The following is a 16,907-nucleotide window of genomic DNA, read 5'->3' on the forward strand; positions in this document are numbered from 1 at the left end:
CGGGAGAGAAAAGATAAAAGGTCTTTGCAGATACAGAGGGTCTACAAATCTACAGTGTCATCTCCTCTACAGTCCATTAACAAAGGATAGTTTAGACCCACAGAGAGGAGAAAAGTCACTATTCTTTGATGACAGAGATGGCAAGACGACATAACAAGGAAGTGAGGGATTTTGTATCTTTGCAAATTGTCTACCATAGCTCTTAAAATGTTGCTTGTAAAGTGAACAGTTGAAGAATGGCATTTTGACAACCTTATTTCTTAAATGATAGTTTTCTCTTTATTAATAAAACCCTGGGTCATGTGATATGGGTTCATATTCATTTGTAGCAGAAAAATCATAGTGTGTAGCTGGGTCTAGGTAGTAAATGAAATCCATCCAAGATTGATATGGCAAGTTGACCTTCACCTTCATGACTTGTGAGCTTGGAGGGAATAGTTCTCATCTATCTTTCCCTCTTACCAAAATTAGAGCCATTGTAGTCGTCAAAGAAACCTTCATATTTTAATTCTAAAATCATTATCTAACTACATCAACATTGTCGACTTTGTGAGAATTTAGATTGTGAGTTACATAAAGCAAACACTGTTGATGTTTATAATTTAATTCCTTTCATTTTATGTGCTCCAAAAGGGGAAACAGACCAAAAATACTGACAGAGTTCCTGTTCCCATGTCTGCATTCCTTCATAGTCAGGACATCAAATAGAAAAACTTGTTGATAAACAGAGGACTTTATTAGGTTAAATGACCCTTCAGGATTTCTAAGGGGAAGAAATAAACTCACAAATCCCAGCATGGAATTTCCCAGTCGATCATTTAGAGCCCTATTTCTAATGTAGGCACTTGTTACCTCCTTTTAAAATTATTTTAAGTTAAAGAGGCAGGCATCAAGCTGTGTTGTGTGCATCAGTCTCCACTGTAAAAAGAGAGAAGGGAATGGAGAGAGACGGGCAGAGGGAAGGAGAATGTCCTACTCATTCACACACACTGACCCCATCTCTGTCTTGTTTACATTCTTCTTGCTTTCTGGAGATTATCAAGCCTAACTCAATTATTTAACTTTGAGTGTCCAAAATCCTCAACAAAACCATTCAGTAACTTCAACTTTCCTTTCCGAAAACATCTTTGATTATTTTAAAGTGCACAAAAAATTTCACAGTGATATATGAAAGCATTTGAAAAGGTTATCCAGCAATACCTAACTTTGTTTTGGAGAGAAAGATAATAGTGCTGGTGAAGTTGTATGCCTCACATTTATGTCAGCAAATATGTTTGAAAGCTAACTAGTTAAGTCAGTTTGTAAAATATTTTAAATTTGTGAGGCCATATTCATTTCTTCTGATGAAGCCTGTAGATCAGGAGTCAGTGAAAACTTTCTGCCAAGTAAAAGAACTTTAGAATTTTAGTAACTATAAGTTTCTGCTAATAATAATTCAGTTCTGTCTAGATAACATAGAAGTATCCATAGAAAACACATGAATGAATTGATGTTACTATCTTTACAGATGTACATGATATTTGTTCTGGAGCCTACGTTTATACTTTAAGAGCATTCTTTTATTAAAATTAAGCAAAATAAAAAATATACTAGGTTAGACACTGGAACACCATATGTGAATAAAGACAATAAAGCTTTAGTCATTAGCTTTGTCTGATTCTGTGTAATAAATGTCATTCACATGTTTTAACACTCACCAAACTATATATAAAATAACTCATAAAGATTTCTCTGTCTTGGAGCTTATGTTTGGAATGCAGAATGTCTTAGAGTCAAAAAATATATTACTGCATTTTGTGTGTGTGTGTGTGTGTGTGTGTGTGAGTGAGTGTGTGTGTCTGCCTGTATGTCTTTGCAGCACATGTTTTTCTGATGCCTGTGAAGATGATGAGAAAAGGGTGTCCAATCCCCAGGGACATGGATGGTTGTGAACCACTATGTAAGTGTTGGAAATCAAACATGGATCTTCTTCAAGAGCAGCTGTGCTATTAACAGCTGATGCCTTAGATTTTAAAATCCAGGGTCACTACACTTCCATCTCTTGATTGCACCAGCATAATACCTTGGCTCACTCCTGTGAACTTTATTTTGCAAACAACTGCTTCTTCTCACTTTCTGAACTCCATCCCTGTTGACAGTCTACATCTTGAGCTTCTTTACTCATTCTCAGGCTTGTTGCTCTTCATCCAGTTTATGTATTGTAGTCTGAACAATTCTTCTTCTAAAATGCAAATTAAATGAGTTTACTCTCTTCCTCAAATCTCTGAGGAGTTTTCCATGGTTCTATGAAAATATTTATTAAGGCTGTACTGAGGTTTCCGTGATTGGTTTTTGCTTGACACTTGTTCTTTCCCATCTTTTCTTTACAGACTCCCAAGAATGGTCCTTTTTGTCCCTCAATACAATGCCATTTTGTGCTTAAACTTTGTTCAGTATTTCTACATTCCCATAAGAATTGAAATCATTGAAATGCATTCACATCATGTGCAAGAACTTCCACCAACCATCCCTACTGATTTCTTCAGGCTCAGCACACTCCAAGCCTCCAAACACTTCACATACTTTCAGGCTTCTTTGACTTGCATAGCTATTTATGCTTATGAATATCTTCTTCCTCTTGTCCACCTGGTTCATTACATTGAGTTCCCTAAGTCTTTCTCTGTTAACATTCCATATTCCCTGAGCTTTATGAAGTAAAACAGAATGTGCTTTTCTTCTACGTATTGACTTGGTCTTCAATAGACAGTTGGGTGTTTATAGTCATCTACTGTAAATTCTTTCTTTTTTTTATAATCTATCTGCCAAGGTAGATATAACTGTTAACTTTTAAATATTTTTTTTTTCTGAAGAGCGTATCATATTAGGAATTAGTGTTTCATGAAGTACATATTTCATGAAAAATGAAGGAATGAATGGATTTGAAAATAAAGAAAGCACACATAAATCAATGGCTCATAGCACTTCAAACAATGAGGTATATTATTTTCATATTAAAATAGTGAAAAGATTCAAATTTTCATGTTCACTGCAGCATTATTGATAATGAATAGTGGAGATACTGCATTCATCTAAGTAACACCGAATGGGTAAATGGGCAAAAAAGCATGTGTGGGTTTGTTTAAGCACATTCAAATAGGGGAATAGTATTCAGCCTTAAAAAAAAAAAGATACTTTTATTTGCGATAGTATGGGCAAATCTGGATGATATTATGTTAGTAAAAATAAGCCAGTCATGGTCTTACAAATATGTAGAATCTAGAAAAACAGAAATCACAGGCAAATGTACAGTGATTACCAGAGCTTGGGAGTGAAGATGGTATGCTATTGATCAAAGGACGAAAAGATTCAGTGACCAAAAATCCTTGTGATGTAATGTATATTATAGTGATGATACTTAGCAATGCTGTGTCAAATGCTTAAATTTTGAGAAGGGAGAAATGTGAAATATGTGAATGTCTTAGGGTTTTTTTTTTTCTGTGAAGAGACACCATGACCATGGCAACTTTTATAAAGTAAAATATTTAACTGGGGTGGCACACTTACAGTTTGGAGTTTCAGTTCATTATCATCCTGATAGGAAACATGGTGGTAGGAAGGCAGACATGGTCCTGGAGCTGAATCCTTATATCTTGAGGCAACAGGAAGTCAACTGAGACACTGGGCTGTTTCCTGAGTATAGGAAACCTCAATGCCTGCCCAACAGTGACACATTTCTTCCAACAGGGCCATTCCCACTCTAATAAAACTACAGATTTTAATAGTGTTACTTCCTATGAGATTATGGGATTATGGGATTATAGGGGCTAACATTCAAACTACCACACTCCATTCCCTGGCTCCCATAAGCTAATAAAAATATCAAAATGCAAAATGCATTTAGTTCAACTTCAAAAGTTCTCACAATCCATCAAAGTTTCAACAATGTTTAAAAGTTCAAAGTTCAAAATCTCCTCTGAGATTCACACAATCTTTTAATGGTAATGGTACTGTCATACAAAATCAAAATAAAATGTAGGGGAGAGAGTATAGTGAGGAAACCCTGAACCAAAGCAAGACCAAAAACCTGCTGGGCAAACTCCAAAGGACTAATGCAATTTTTACCCTTTACTCTCAAGCAGACTCTTTAGACAAGGGCAAAAGGCAGCCACTTTCTTCACCAAAATATCAAATCATACTCAGCAGCACAGTCTTCCATGCTCTACTAGATTGGCCCATGAAGCAGCACTCAAAATGTTTACCTGCTTTGCTAATCCACAATCCCCAAATCCATATAACTCCAAACAAACTTATGGTCAGGACTATCATAACAATACCCAACTCCTGGTACCAACTTCTGTCTTAAAGTTTTTATTGCTGTGAAGAGACCCCATGACCCCAGCAACGTTTATAAAGTAAAATATTTAATTGAGGTGGCACACTTACAATTCAGAGATACAATCCATTATCATCACGTTAGGGAGCATTTTGGCAGGCAGGCAGATATGGCACTCAACCTGAGAGTCCTTGCATCTTGATAGGCAGGCAGCAGGAAGTCAACTGACAGACTGGGTTGTACTCTGAACACAGGAATCTGAAAGCCCGCCCCCACAGTGACATACTCCCTCCAATAAGGCCATGCCCACTTCAACAAAGCCACATCTCGTGGGAGAGCACTCTTCCAGTGATCTCCATCTCCATCTTCCTTGCCATTTGTGTATGCATATGAAATATCACATAACTTACATGTGCTTTATTCTGTCAAGTAACCCAGAGTCTTCTATGTGTTCCAAAATGAGCCAGAAGCAATCGTCATTTGAGGGTTGAGGTCCTATTCAGCTATATCTCTTCATTAAGTTAGTTATAGTTCAACAATTAACAATGGGAAAACATTTTACCACTCAGTGTCAGATGCTTATTTTCTTTTAGAAAAGAAGGGGAGTGTATGAATTAAACTGGCTCAACTGGATGAGGGGTGAACAGATTTCCTTCTCTATTATCCTGGTCTCTCACTTAGAGCTATATTGCCTGATATTTTAAAAACTAGGCATATCTTAGGACGCTGGACAGCTCTGTGTCCTAATTCTCTCTTTATATAGCTCACAGCATCTATTTTGACTTTAATTTTTCGGAATATATGCGTGATTGGGTAGGGGATATCTGTTTATGGCCTGGGGAAAAATAGTAGATCTAGTAGATCTCTTACTCTGCCATTGTCTGCCTTATTCCTTTACTGTAGGTTTTCTCACTGAAGTAGAAGTTCACCATGTCAGTGAGGATGAATGAGGAGCAAACTCCCAGGTCCACCTGTCTCTGCCCTCTAAGGTAAGGGTTACAAACATGTGGCACAGTGCCCTGTTTATTATATGGGTGCTGAGAATTCAGACTCTCGTGCTTACACAGAAATTGCTCTTATCCATGGAGCCATCTACCGCCTCTCCATCATCTTCTTTAGAATTGTTCCTAACTCCTCCCTCTGATTGCTGTTATTGATTTACTATAAGACCTTGTCTTAAAGAAAATCTTCCCTAATGTGAGCTACTTTTCACAGCCTTGGGTGATTCTTAGCCTTCGTGTGGCTGCTAGGTGTTAGCATTGAGGCATCTGTACTGGCCTGCCTTGGGAGTTCTGACAAGATACACCCTCAGCTGCTACCACTAAGACCACCACCTGTGCCTGTTCAATGTATTCCACTTTAAAAGGGTCCTGCCCAGCTCCCCTTCCCCCTCTTTCTCTCTTTCCCTCCGTCTGTATGTTTCTCTCCTCCCATCTCTCTCCGTCTCTCTCTCTGCTTCTCTTTCCACTTCTCTTTCCTATTTCCCACTGCTCCTGTCCCTGGAGTCCAGTCTCCCCCTTCCCTTTCCCCTTTTGTGATCCTTTCCTCTCAATGGAAATCCCCTCTGCTTGAACTCTGTCACGTGACATCTTTCCCTCTTGAGTGTTTTTTTTTTTTTTTTTTTTTTTTTTTAAATTACAATACTAGAAACAACTAGGAAAAGCCATCCTGAGCCTGAGCGAGGTAACCCAGACCCAGAAAGACAAATAAAATATGTACTCATTCATTAGTGGATATTAGACATAAAGCAAAGGACAATCAGCCTACAAACCACCTAGGTAACAAAGAGGACCCTAAGAGAGACATTTATGGATCTGCCTAAAAAAAGTAAAAAGGCAAGATCTCTGGAGTTATTGGGAACATGGAGGGCAGGGGGTAGGGTTGAAGGGGAGACAGCAACAGGGAAGAAAATTGGGGGGAAAATCTATAGCTCCATTTTTAAAAAATCGCCTTGAAGATAAATAACAAATAATAAAAAAAGAGACAGGAGGGAAAAGTCTGACTCCTATGACTCAGCAGACCTGTAGCCGCCCAGGAAGAGCCAGAAAGGGGGGAAGACAAAAGCAGTATCCCTGAGGTGGGGTCCTTCACAGTCACCTAGTCACCCCAGGGGCTTGTTGAGCATCCGGGTTCAACTGAGTAAGAACCTCAGTTGACCCACAAGCCCACTAGTCTCAGCAGACAGAACCAAGAGAATGTGTATATCATGTATATATTTTAAGTGTAATATTGAGGGGATTTTAATGCAACACAACTTATGGTTAAGCAGAATTCAACTAAACAACGACTATGCCAGAGGTGTTTCTAAAACTGCAGGTAAGCACATTCTATGTCTTGAAGGAAAACTAGAATCTCAATATCTATGCTCAACCATGTTTCGTAATTACTCTGCTTACCACAGCAGCTCAGAAAACAGACACTGAATTAAACCCTATTTTGATTCATTAACTTCAAAAAAGGCTGGAAAGCTCAGCAAAGCATTGTGATTTGGATGCTAGACTTTTTTTCCAGCCTGAAGGCAATCTCTCTAATCAATTAGTGTTGTCTAAGAATACAGAAATCCCATCAGGCTCTAGCCTTAAGATTAATTGTACATGTGGCTTGGCCAGTTTTGCAGCATTATAGTGCCTCAAGGTTTTCATCTCTCAAATGGGAAGCACACTTCCGAAATGTCTATTTCGTTGGTTGGTTGTATACATAAAATCAGATGCAGTGTGGAAAAACATGGAAAAAAAAAACCATTAAGCTTTCTTCATATAAATTTTATAATAGAATTTATAGCAATCATTTGTTGGTTTGTTTCTTATTCAGTAATATTTAGTCAAATGGGTGTTTATTTAAAATCTATAAACCCTCATTGAGGCCCTCAGTAATCTCTTTAGTGACTGTTTAATGCAATATCGGGCACATTTTCTGTAAAATGTATGGCTTTTCATGTTGATATTTTAGGAATTATTTCAATGTTTAGAACATTTATTGTATTGATATGTTACTAATACACTTTATCACGATGGTAGCAATATTTAATAAGGTTGTTAAGTTTGTATTCCTGTGGATGCTTTATTAATATGTGAATATAGTTTTTTTATGATTCCATAGTTCTTATCTTTAGATTTTCTCCTTTTATTCCTCCCATTTTAAAGCGTGTATGTGTGTGTATTTGTGCATATGTGTGTATGTGTATGTGTGTGCATGTGTATGTGTTTGTATGTGTATGTTTGTGTGTGTATGTGTATATGTGGGCATATGTGTGTATGTGTGTATGTGTGTGCATGTGTATGTATGTGTATGTTTGTGTGTGTATGTGTGTATATGTGCATGTGTGTGTGTATGTGTGTATATGTGCATGTGTGTGTATGTGTGTGCATGTGTGTGTGTGTATGTATGTGTTGGTTGTGTGTGTGTGTGTGTTGCCTGCTCTGCACATGTGTGTCCTTGGAGATTAGAGGATAACTTTCAAGGCTCAGAGCTCTTTTTTCCCTCCCCTGACCATGTGGGTCTTGGGGATTCAACTCAGGTCATTAGGCTTAGTGGAAGTGTCTCCACCTGGGAACCACCTCACAGGCCCTGCAGGTTGATTCCTTACATTTTACCACTATAGGGGTTCCTTGTCTTTCTCTCTTCTGTCCTTAGGATTTTTCCTAGAACAAAGCTAGAGATGGTCCGACACTCTGTGTCATCCCTGCTGAAGATCACAGTTTTATTTGATTGGTCCAGACATAGCCCCAATCCTTTCCACATTCTTACACGGACTAGGCAGAAAGCAGCAGAACAAAGCAAACTGCTGGCAAGCAGGAGGAAGTGTGGCTCCAGCTCCCTGGGATCTCCTGCATGCTCCCCTTGTCCATTCCAGGATCCCACTGCAGCCCCATCTCCCAGAAAGTGGAAGGGGATAGTTTCTAGGCAATTTCCAACCTTTCCTCTGTAGAGGAAGTCAGCACTGGAGGAAATACTTTGAGAGTCCATAAGATCAGTGCTAACTAGGACTTTTGGCAAGTAGCATATCCAGACACCTAAGTCCTCACCCATCTGCTTTAACTGAGAGACAGACAGACAGAGAGAGAGAGAGAGAGAGAGAGAGAGAGAGAGAGAGAGAGAGAGAGAGAGAGAATGTCTACTGATGCTTCACTGTGGATAAGACACTAGGGAGCGTACACATTTTTGTCACAGTTCTGTGAAATGTCTATTGTTGTTTCTTCATCAGTAAACCGATCATTTAAGCCCCAAATTTAATCAACTTGCCTAAGCCAAATACCTACTAAAAAGGAACTCCAATTAGCCTATAATGCAGAAACTCAGTACTAAATGTTCCCACATCTTCTTATCCACAAAGTTCCCCAAAGGCCAGGTAAGTTGATGTATATAATTTACATTCACTGTTACCAGAGCACTTTCTGAGCTTCCCAGAGCCTCTCGGTAAACAGAGCTTCGAAGATCTGTGATCATTTGGGTGACTGGATGCTCTCCATTTCCGGGGAGGTTGTCTTGCAAATCCCATTTTTCTCTTGTGCCTGTACACTCAAGTCCTCACAAAGCAATCTTCACCCAGCTATTGCATATTGTAGGGTACATTGGTCTAATAGTATCTTCCAGTGAGTCTTCCCAGTTACATTTCATTTGTTGTAGTGTCTATAAGGAGTCTAGTTTCAAACTTGTGCCAGTGAGATGCTTCTTGCTTTGTAGTCCCTGAATTCTTGTGGGTATCAGTCTATAGATAGAGATGGGCACTCAGTGATTCAGGTAAAGCATAGCTGATGCTTATGAAATGGAAATTTCTTCCACCCGTGCTTAGGTCCTGGGCCAAGTAACCAATTCAGTGTACAGTACATAGTAGTAGGTATTCCAGGACTGACACTTAGGAAGAAAGTGTGGGCATAAAATTTACCTTCTGGTTCTTCTAGCTCTTACTCACTAAATTACTCTGTAACATTCTATCCTGCTCATGTTCATTAGAACATGGATAATTTGGTGCACCTTAAGTTGTTGAAGGCTGTCAATAAGAAACTGTAACGGAGGATTTTGGGGGCTTGTGGACTTGTCCTGAAGTCACAGCTCAGGGACGGCTTTCTGAGGAAGAGAAGCATTTGCCTCACACTGTTTGAGAGGTAAGTTCCCATGTTTAAACGATAGTGGAATTAACTTTCAAAGCTTGAAGCCAGCTTGAAAATGACCAGTGCTCACTATTCACCAGAGCTTGAGACCAGGGCCTGTCTCTGTTTTGTCTGATCATCTCTGTGCCCAGACTTACTGATTCATTATGCTACCAAAAATGCAGGAGAAGAAATTAGGCTTTTCTCTCTTTCTATATACATTTTATACTTCCTTGAAAGATAACAGCAATCTTATTAGTTCAAAGTCTTCTATGCATATTCTGGAATAAGCCGGCAGACCTGTGAAAGGTCCTATAAACCTTTAAATTGCCATTAGCTAATCAGAACCATTGTTCAGTGATCATTATCTTTTAGTAAATGACCACTGAATCAGAAGGTTCTTACCGCTTTTCAATTAAAATGCAGAATAGCTAGAAATGACTCAATAGCACACAGAGGGGCGGCAACATGACCTGGGAAGCAGCCATTACCCAGAGGTAATTGACCACTTAAGAACTTAAGTTAACTTCTCGATGCTGCCAGTTATTTCTCCTGATGTCATTTCTAAAGGTTTTTCCTACATAAAGAACACTCTTACAAACTATATCCTCTGTAATGGGGTATTCAAGACAAAAACTGCCTGTGAGTTAAAAAAAAATCCCATTGAGGCTAACTGCTATTTTTCTCTGTGTCATTTATTAGGGAACCACATGACATCACGTGGGATGGAATGAGGAAAGACGACACCAATACAAAGGCTTCACAGACAGCACAGGGCAGGGCCAGTAAAGGCTTCTGTTTTGGATGAATTTGCACATATGCTCAGAACCATACAGCTGTGAGAAAAACCAAAGCCCTTGATGGCAAAATGAAGATTTTTAGTTCATCAGCCAACTCATATGTAATAGGGGTAATGTTTGGCTATTGTTTTGGCTCTCCCAAACGGACAGAGTTGGCCTTTTGAATCTTTCTGTTGTTATTATTGTTCTCTGGGAAGCAGAAAGAACCTGAATATACCAAGAGAAGGTGGACTAGCTAACAAAGAGTTAAGTTTTCCATAAGAAAGAGAAACACAGTTAAATACTACATCACAAATTACCATTTTTATGTTACCACCCCACCATGACTTTAGCACTAAGCCTGCTCCATCTTCACACTCTCATTAGGATATAATGCATATTCATGGTCCTGATTATATAGCCACTTTCTTGACTTGTTTTAATTGTGCATAAAGACACTGTGACAGGAGACCTGACCTTTTCAAGATCATTTTCTCTCCATTGCTTTTCACAAAGCTATTAACTTGTCTCCTTCCCAAAGATTGCAATAATTTATTTCCCATTAATAAAAAATTCCTGGTGCCATGCAAATTAAAATTTATTCAGCAAATAGAATTCTTTGGATTATTTTCTAATGGCTTTAAATACTTCCAGCTTAGGAAGAAAAATAATATTAATGGGTGCAGGCTGAGTGGATAATTGCATACATTGGAGAAAAAAATGAATATACAACCAACGCTGTAGCTTATCTCACATCAATTACCCAGAATACATACTTTACTTCTTTTTTTCAAAAACTATATTAAATAATTTATTTCAGGGTATATTATTAGGGCCTTGAAATTATCCCTATTATATGAAAAGCTCAGCTTCTGTGTATAAACAACACATGTTGGTAAGAAAGCCAGAGTGAGTTAAGGAACTATGTGTAGGTGCCAATGAGATTATTTAAGGTGGTCACTTAGATAATGGTGGCTATATTGCTGTATAACATAAAAGGAGAAGTGACATATGGGAATTGTATTTCTTTTTTACTACATGGTACCTATCTTTAGTTTTGCAATCAAGAGTACGCCATGAGAGAACTGAACTTTTGGCGGATGCTCATTTCTGACCGTATTTTTTTTGAGAGAGAGAAAAAAAGAGAGAGAGATATATATCTTCATTAGATGATGATGCTTCTGCTTTTCCTTGAATTTGATGTAACATGCTAAAAGTGAGGTATTAGGAAATGTGTATATCAATATTTCAGACCTAAAATGCCATGACTAGCATGCAATGACTGTCAAGGTATTTAACGTGTGTTAAAAAGGATGACATATCAACTTTGAGCCATTGTAATCACCACTGCGGCGTCTTGACATCCTGAATACACTGAATAGGAGGGATTAGGAAACCAAAGAGAAATCTGGTGGTTTGAAGTGTTCCAATTCCAATCAAGCTTTTTGAGTGTTTTCTTCACAGTCTAGGAAATTAGATTTCACTCACATTTATTAGATCTACAAGATCAGCCTTTAAGGCAGGTAGGATGTTTGTTACTGCCCTTCCACACACATTTTATAGATAAGAAAACCGAAGGCCCATAAAATGCAATTTTATGTTCATGTTATAAGCTAATAAACTCTAGAGCCAAGACTTAACAGCAAAATAAGCACTGGACAACTTAGTTCCAATCAACTTGATTATCTGCTTTTGTGACAATGAGGTGATACTGGCATCCAGGGAACAGTTGACAACTCCTTCTAGGAGTTTGGGTTCTCATAACTTAGACATTGATTGGATTGGGTGCTCTTAGTATCCAGTGTGTGGATGGCAAGGGTTCTGATAAGTATTCTCTAATGCCCAGAGTGGTCTTATACAAGTCAAAACATTGATCCAAAACATCATTAATATCATTGTTGAATACAAAAGAAAGTACTTTGTAAATGGAATGCTTTATAGAGACTTGTAATTTCCAGTTAACTGAAAATGATGATCATGATTTTGCATAAAACAAACAGATAAATGAGAAAAAAGTGTAAAAGATCCAAGGCAATAAAACAGAGTCAGAAAATAAAAGTGAATTATAGATTTGAAAATGAAAATAAAAGTGTAAGAAGAAAAGATTTTGATATTGGAGAAAGGAAACTAAGATACATAGCAGATGAAAAAAAAAAAAAAAACCCTAAAAAGATTCCCCAGAAATGACAACTAAAGATGTTATCTCTCCCTGAACATCTAGAAAATTATGTTGGTTGTGATATAGGTAGGTAATGAATTCTGTGTAATGAGAGGAAAAAAACTTGACGGAATACTCTTTAAACTGACTAATTGAATGTTAAATATAAATAATAAAGTATATATATATGCTGAAAACATCTATATATTTCAACACATACATGTACAAACACACACACATATATGAGAGGAGGGTAAGAATGATAAGGTGAGTAGGACAGGGAAGAGCAGAAAGTCCGCTGCAATGGGGTGGAGTTCAAAGCAGAAACTGCGAGGTAGACGTGACCCTTCATTCTAAAATCCTCTATACATTGCCATCAGTTTGGCTAGGAACTACAATTTTGCCCTGTTTAATCTCTGTAACAAAGATTAAGTTCTGCAGAAGACTCTGTTTTTATCAAACTTAAAGGTAATTTTAGAATTTCTAACCTTAATTAGGAAAGTAAAATTAACAGGGCTTAATCACAGTATGTGTATATGAATATATGTTTATGTGTGAGGACAGACCTGGTCCTGTTGAAAGAAAAACATTTCCAAAGCTATATCACCTCCTGGCTAGGGAGATGCTCAGTGAATAACGTCCTTACCTCAAAAGCATAAGGTAAGGACCTGCGTTCAAATCCTGTGTGTCCAAATAAAGGCCAGGTACAGAGTAGGACCTGTTACTTCAGCCCTGATGAGGGAGGAGCTCGAAATACTTGCTGGCCAGCAAGATTAGGCAGATTGGTGTAGCGTGTTGGTGTTTGTCTCAGCTAGTCCTGCCTCCCTTCAGCTCCAGATAAACACACAAGACTTATATTAATTATGGAACGGTTGGCCGTTGACTATGGTTCCTTATTAGCTAGCTCTTTTTTTTTAAATTAATAACCCATTTCTATTAATCTAAGTGTTTCCATGTGGTTTATCTTACCAGAGAAGGGTTCGGACCTCTAACTCCTTTGGCAGCCCTCATGGTGACCACTAAGCATCTCCACAGAGAAGAAAGAGATTTCCTGTTTGTCGCTACTTATATTCTGATTCTACCCAGCTACACTTCTGTCTGTACAGACCTCCAGACTTTCTAGGGTGAGCTAGTGGCAAGTTTCTGCCCAGCTACATCACTTCCTGTCTGGCCGATCAGATTGGTAAGCTACAGTTTCAGTGAAGAGATCACTCTGTCTCCAAAAAACATGAGGTCGGTTGTGAATGAGGAATGTGTCCAACATCAGTCTCTGGTCTTCACGTGTATGCATGCATCTACATGCACACACACACACACACACACACACACACACACACACACACTGGTATGTTACTTGTACGTACACACATATGTATCTCTAATTAAACCGACATTGCTTGTCCATCAAGTGTAAACCTAGGAACAAAGGCTGATGAAGGACCAGTAGCTGAGGAGTTCAAGCCAAGAAGCGGCTGTGAAGCTCATAATCTCTAGCTCTGATTGGCTGTTATTGTAAACTTTCCTAAACCTATCCAGTCATCATTTTGCTACTAGATAAACCAGAGACAATACTGTTTATAACCAGTGATAGTATTAAACTTAACATATAACTAGTCTAGTACAAGTTCTGATCAATAGGAGTGGGTATCCTACCAATGTAAACTGACACACCTTTATCTAACTGGTATTTTAATGAATTACCGTATCAGAGTGACTTGATAGAGGTAAGCAGCTGCTTACTTCCATAAATATGAGGGGCTGTTACTATTCACTCTTTGTTTTGTTACCCACTGCTTTGGGGTTCCACATACAGTCAAATCTTCAATCTGGTCCTTGGCAATGTAAGTTTTCAATGTTATGTCTTTGCTGGACATCTGGCTAGTTGCCTATATCTGATACCAAAGCTACCACTTGTGTGTAAATTCCATTTCTTGCACTACGGCTTTTCACTATACACTCCTATACCATTCTATTGCCCTGAACTAAAACTGTGAGGGTATGAGGTCATCATTAGATTTTCGCAGCCATTCCAGTCCTATTTCTAATATCTCAACAGTTGTTTTAGTCACCTTCTATCCCAGGCCTCCATTGATTTATGGTTTATCATTTTCTTCTTTGCTTTCTCCAATAAAGACCTACCAAGTTTCTCTCTTAAAATTCAGTGCTTCCTCATTATTTATTTTGAAGCACCGCTACTTGGCCAACCATTTCTATTCTATTCTATCCTATTCCATGATACTTATACTCCTTACTTCCCTCCTTCTAATACCCTCACACCTCCCTCTACCTCAGATCTATGGTCTTCTGTTTCCCTTCAGAAAAAAAGCGGGTCTCCCAATGATATCAAGCAGCTCCTAACAATGGGAATGGGGGTGTCTGACTCTTTTGTCGGTTCATGGGGCATAGGTTGTCCTACTGGGTTGCTTTGCCCAGTCCTGATACGAGGGTATACGGCTAACCATTTCTTATCTGGAGTCTAGCCTGGAGCCCAGTCTGTACCTCAGATTTTATTTTCCACCACCCCATGCCATAAACCATGACTCCATTAATGGTGATCATTGCATGCTGTATCCCTTATGTGGCTTTCTACTTTTCTGTCTAGAACATACTTTCCTGAATTCCAGCTTTGTTATTTTTCTACCCTTTAATGTGCATATCACCTTGCTCTGTTTAAATGGATTATTATTTTCTCAACTTGGCTTTTCCATTTAATTTCCTACATCTTTATAAGTCTCTTTGTTCTCACTCCCCTTCTTCCTCAAACACTCTAAGCTATATAAAAGTGTAAGTAGGGACCTAATAGATGTTTAGTAATTTTACATGGTACTGGAGATTGAACTGACATCGTCACACATGCTGGACGAAAGCACTACTATTGAGCTATATGTTCAGCTCCCTGTGTTTTAAATGAATGGAAAGTGAATGGGCAGGTGATTTGGGCTTTCTACATCTATCAGGTATATGGCCTGAAGCCCCCACATCTTCTGTATCCGTCTTTTCCAGCTCTGATCTTGGCTCATACAGCTTTTTGCCTTTTCAATGCACCAGTGACTGCTCCCAAAGCAAGGAAAGAGCCCGCTCAAAGCCATTGTGCTGCACAAACAGATCTTGCCATTACTAAAAACCAGAACAGGTAATTTTGCTTGACCACTTTTTCCCCCATCTCAATTACCTCAGCATTGCTGCTTAAATAAAACTATGAATTTTTAAAAACTGGCCTTGACATGAAACAGAAATCGTAACATTAGCCCATTAACACAAAAACTCATTTTCTTCTGCACCTAGATGGAAGTAAATTAAAGAATAAAGATTACAACGGAAAGTATGTAGACCCTGCTGTTTCTCATTTACTGTGTTAATCAGGCTGTAGGATGAAGTTTCTGCCTCCATTACCCCCATGTTTCCATTTTCTGCTTCTCTGTAGCTCATCCTTTTATTACTTGTAGCCTCTACCACACATCTGAGCCTTTGATACTTTTCCAGGACAAAAATTAGCCTTATTCAAGCATGAAAGCTTTACCCTTAATTGTAGCACAGTAAGTCGCTGTAAAAACATACACTTTAACCTGTTTATTTTATGAACTTTTTTCTTGAAATAAAATTACATGTTAACTTTTAGTAAATTTTCAGCTACAAATAGGACCCTGCACTAGATGGTGCATGCTAAGTGCCAAATTAGGGGCGCTGATAATGAATCATTCCACAGCAGTCTACTGATTGACTAGCAAATGAACCAGCCATGAGTTAGTGCTGTGATGTCCAGAGGAAGAGAACTCTGCCCTGTGTGACCCTGAAGCAAACACCTCGGCTCTCGCAAATCCTTTCACTTACCCAGATTTGAAAGAGGGTCTATACAGCAGGCTCCTTTCCTACTCCTCAGTTGCTCTCTGCATTTCGCAAATTTGATGTCACTGAAATTGATAACAGAAATGGTGCTCTGGCTTGACAGATCCATTTGGGAGGGGATTTCTTTCAGGAAAAGCAGTTACATACCCTAAGCTAATTTTGCTGGTTGTGACTTTGGCAGTCACTATTCAAGAGGCAGTTATGGGATTTTGTTTTTCCTAGAAAAGACTTTTATTGGTGTCTTAATTTATGTGGCCACTTAAAAATATTGATTATCGCCTAGAGATATGGATGCTGATGCCAGGATTGAATTATGGATTAGCTAGTTGAAATATTGTTCTATGGATGCATATCTGCTTAATTAAATAGAAGACAGGTGCTCTTACATCAGTAATTCAGCGTTGCCTTCTGAAATAATAAAAAATGGACAAGGTCTGCTGGTGTGTAAGAAAGGAAAATATTTATCAAGCCTGCACCTATGGGCCAGCCTAAAGCTAGAAACACTACATGAAACTGGGTGCATCCAGCTGAATGGTGATTGTTGAACTCTGCCTTTCCTGCTGCAAGGGAAATTTCTTAGCCCTCCTGACACACCTGAGTAATGAGCATGTTGCACCTGTGAAATAATTGTCATACAGCTCGAAGCCACCCAAGGGAGGCTCTAGAGAAGCTGTCCCAGATTCTTGTCCACTTGTGGGCTGCCTCTGCCTAAGACCTGATAA

Source organism: Phodopus roborovskii, unplaced genomic scaffold, assembly GCF_943737965.1.
Source record: "Phodopus roborovskii unplaced genomic scaffold, PHOROB, whole genome shotgun sequence".
Taxonomy (NCBI): domain Eukaryota; kingdom Metazoa; phylum Chordata; class Mammalia; order Rodentia; family Cricetidae; genus Phodopus; species Phodopus roborovskii.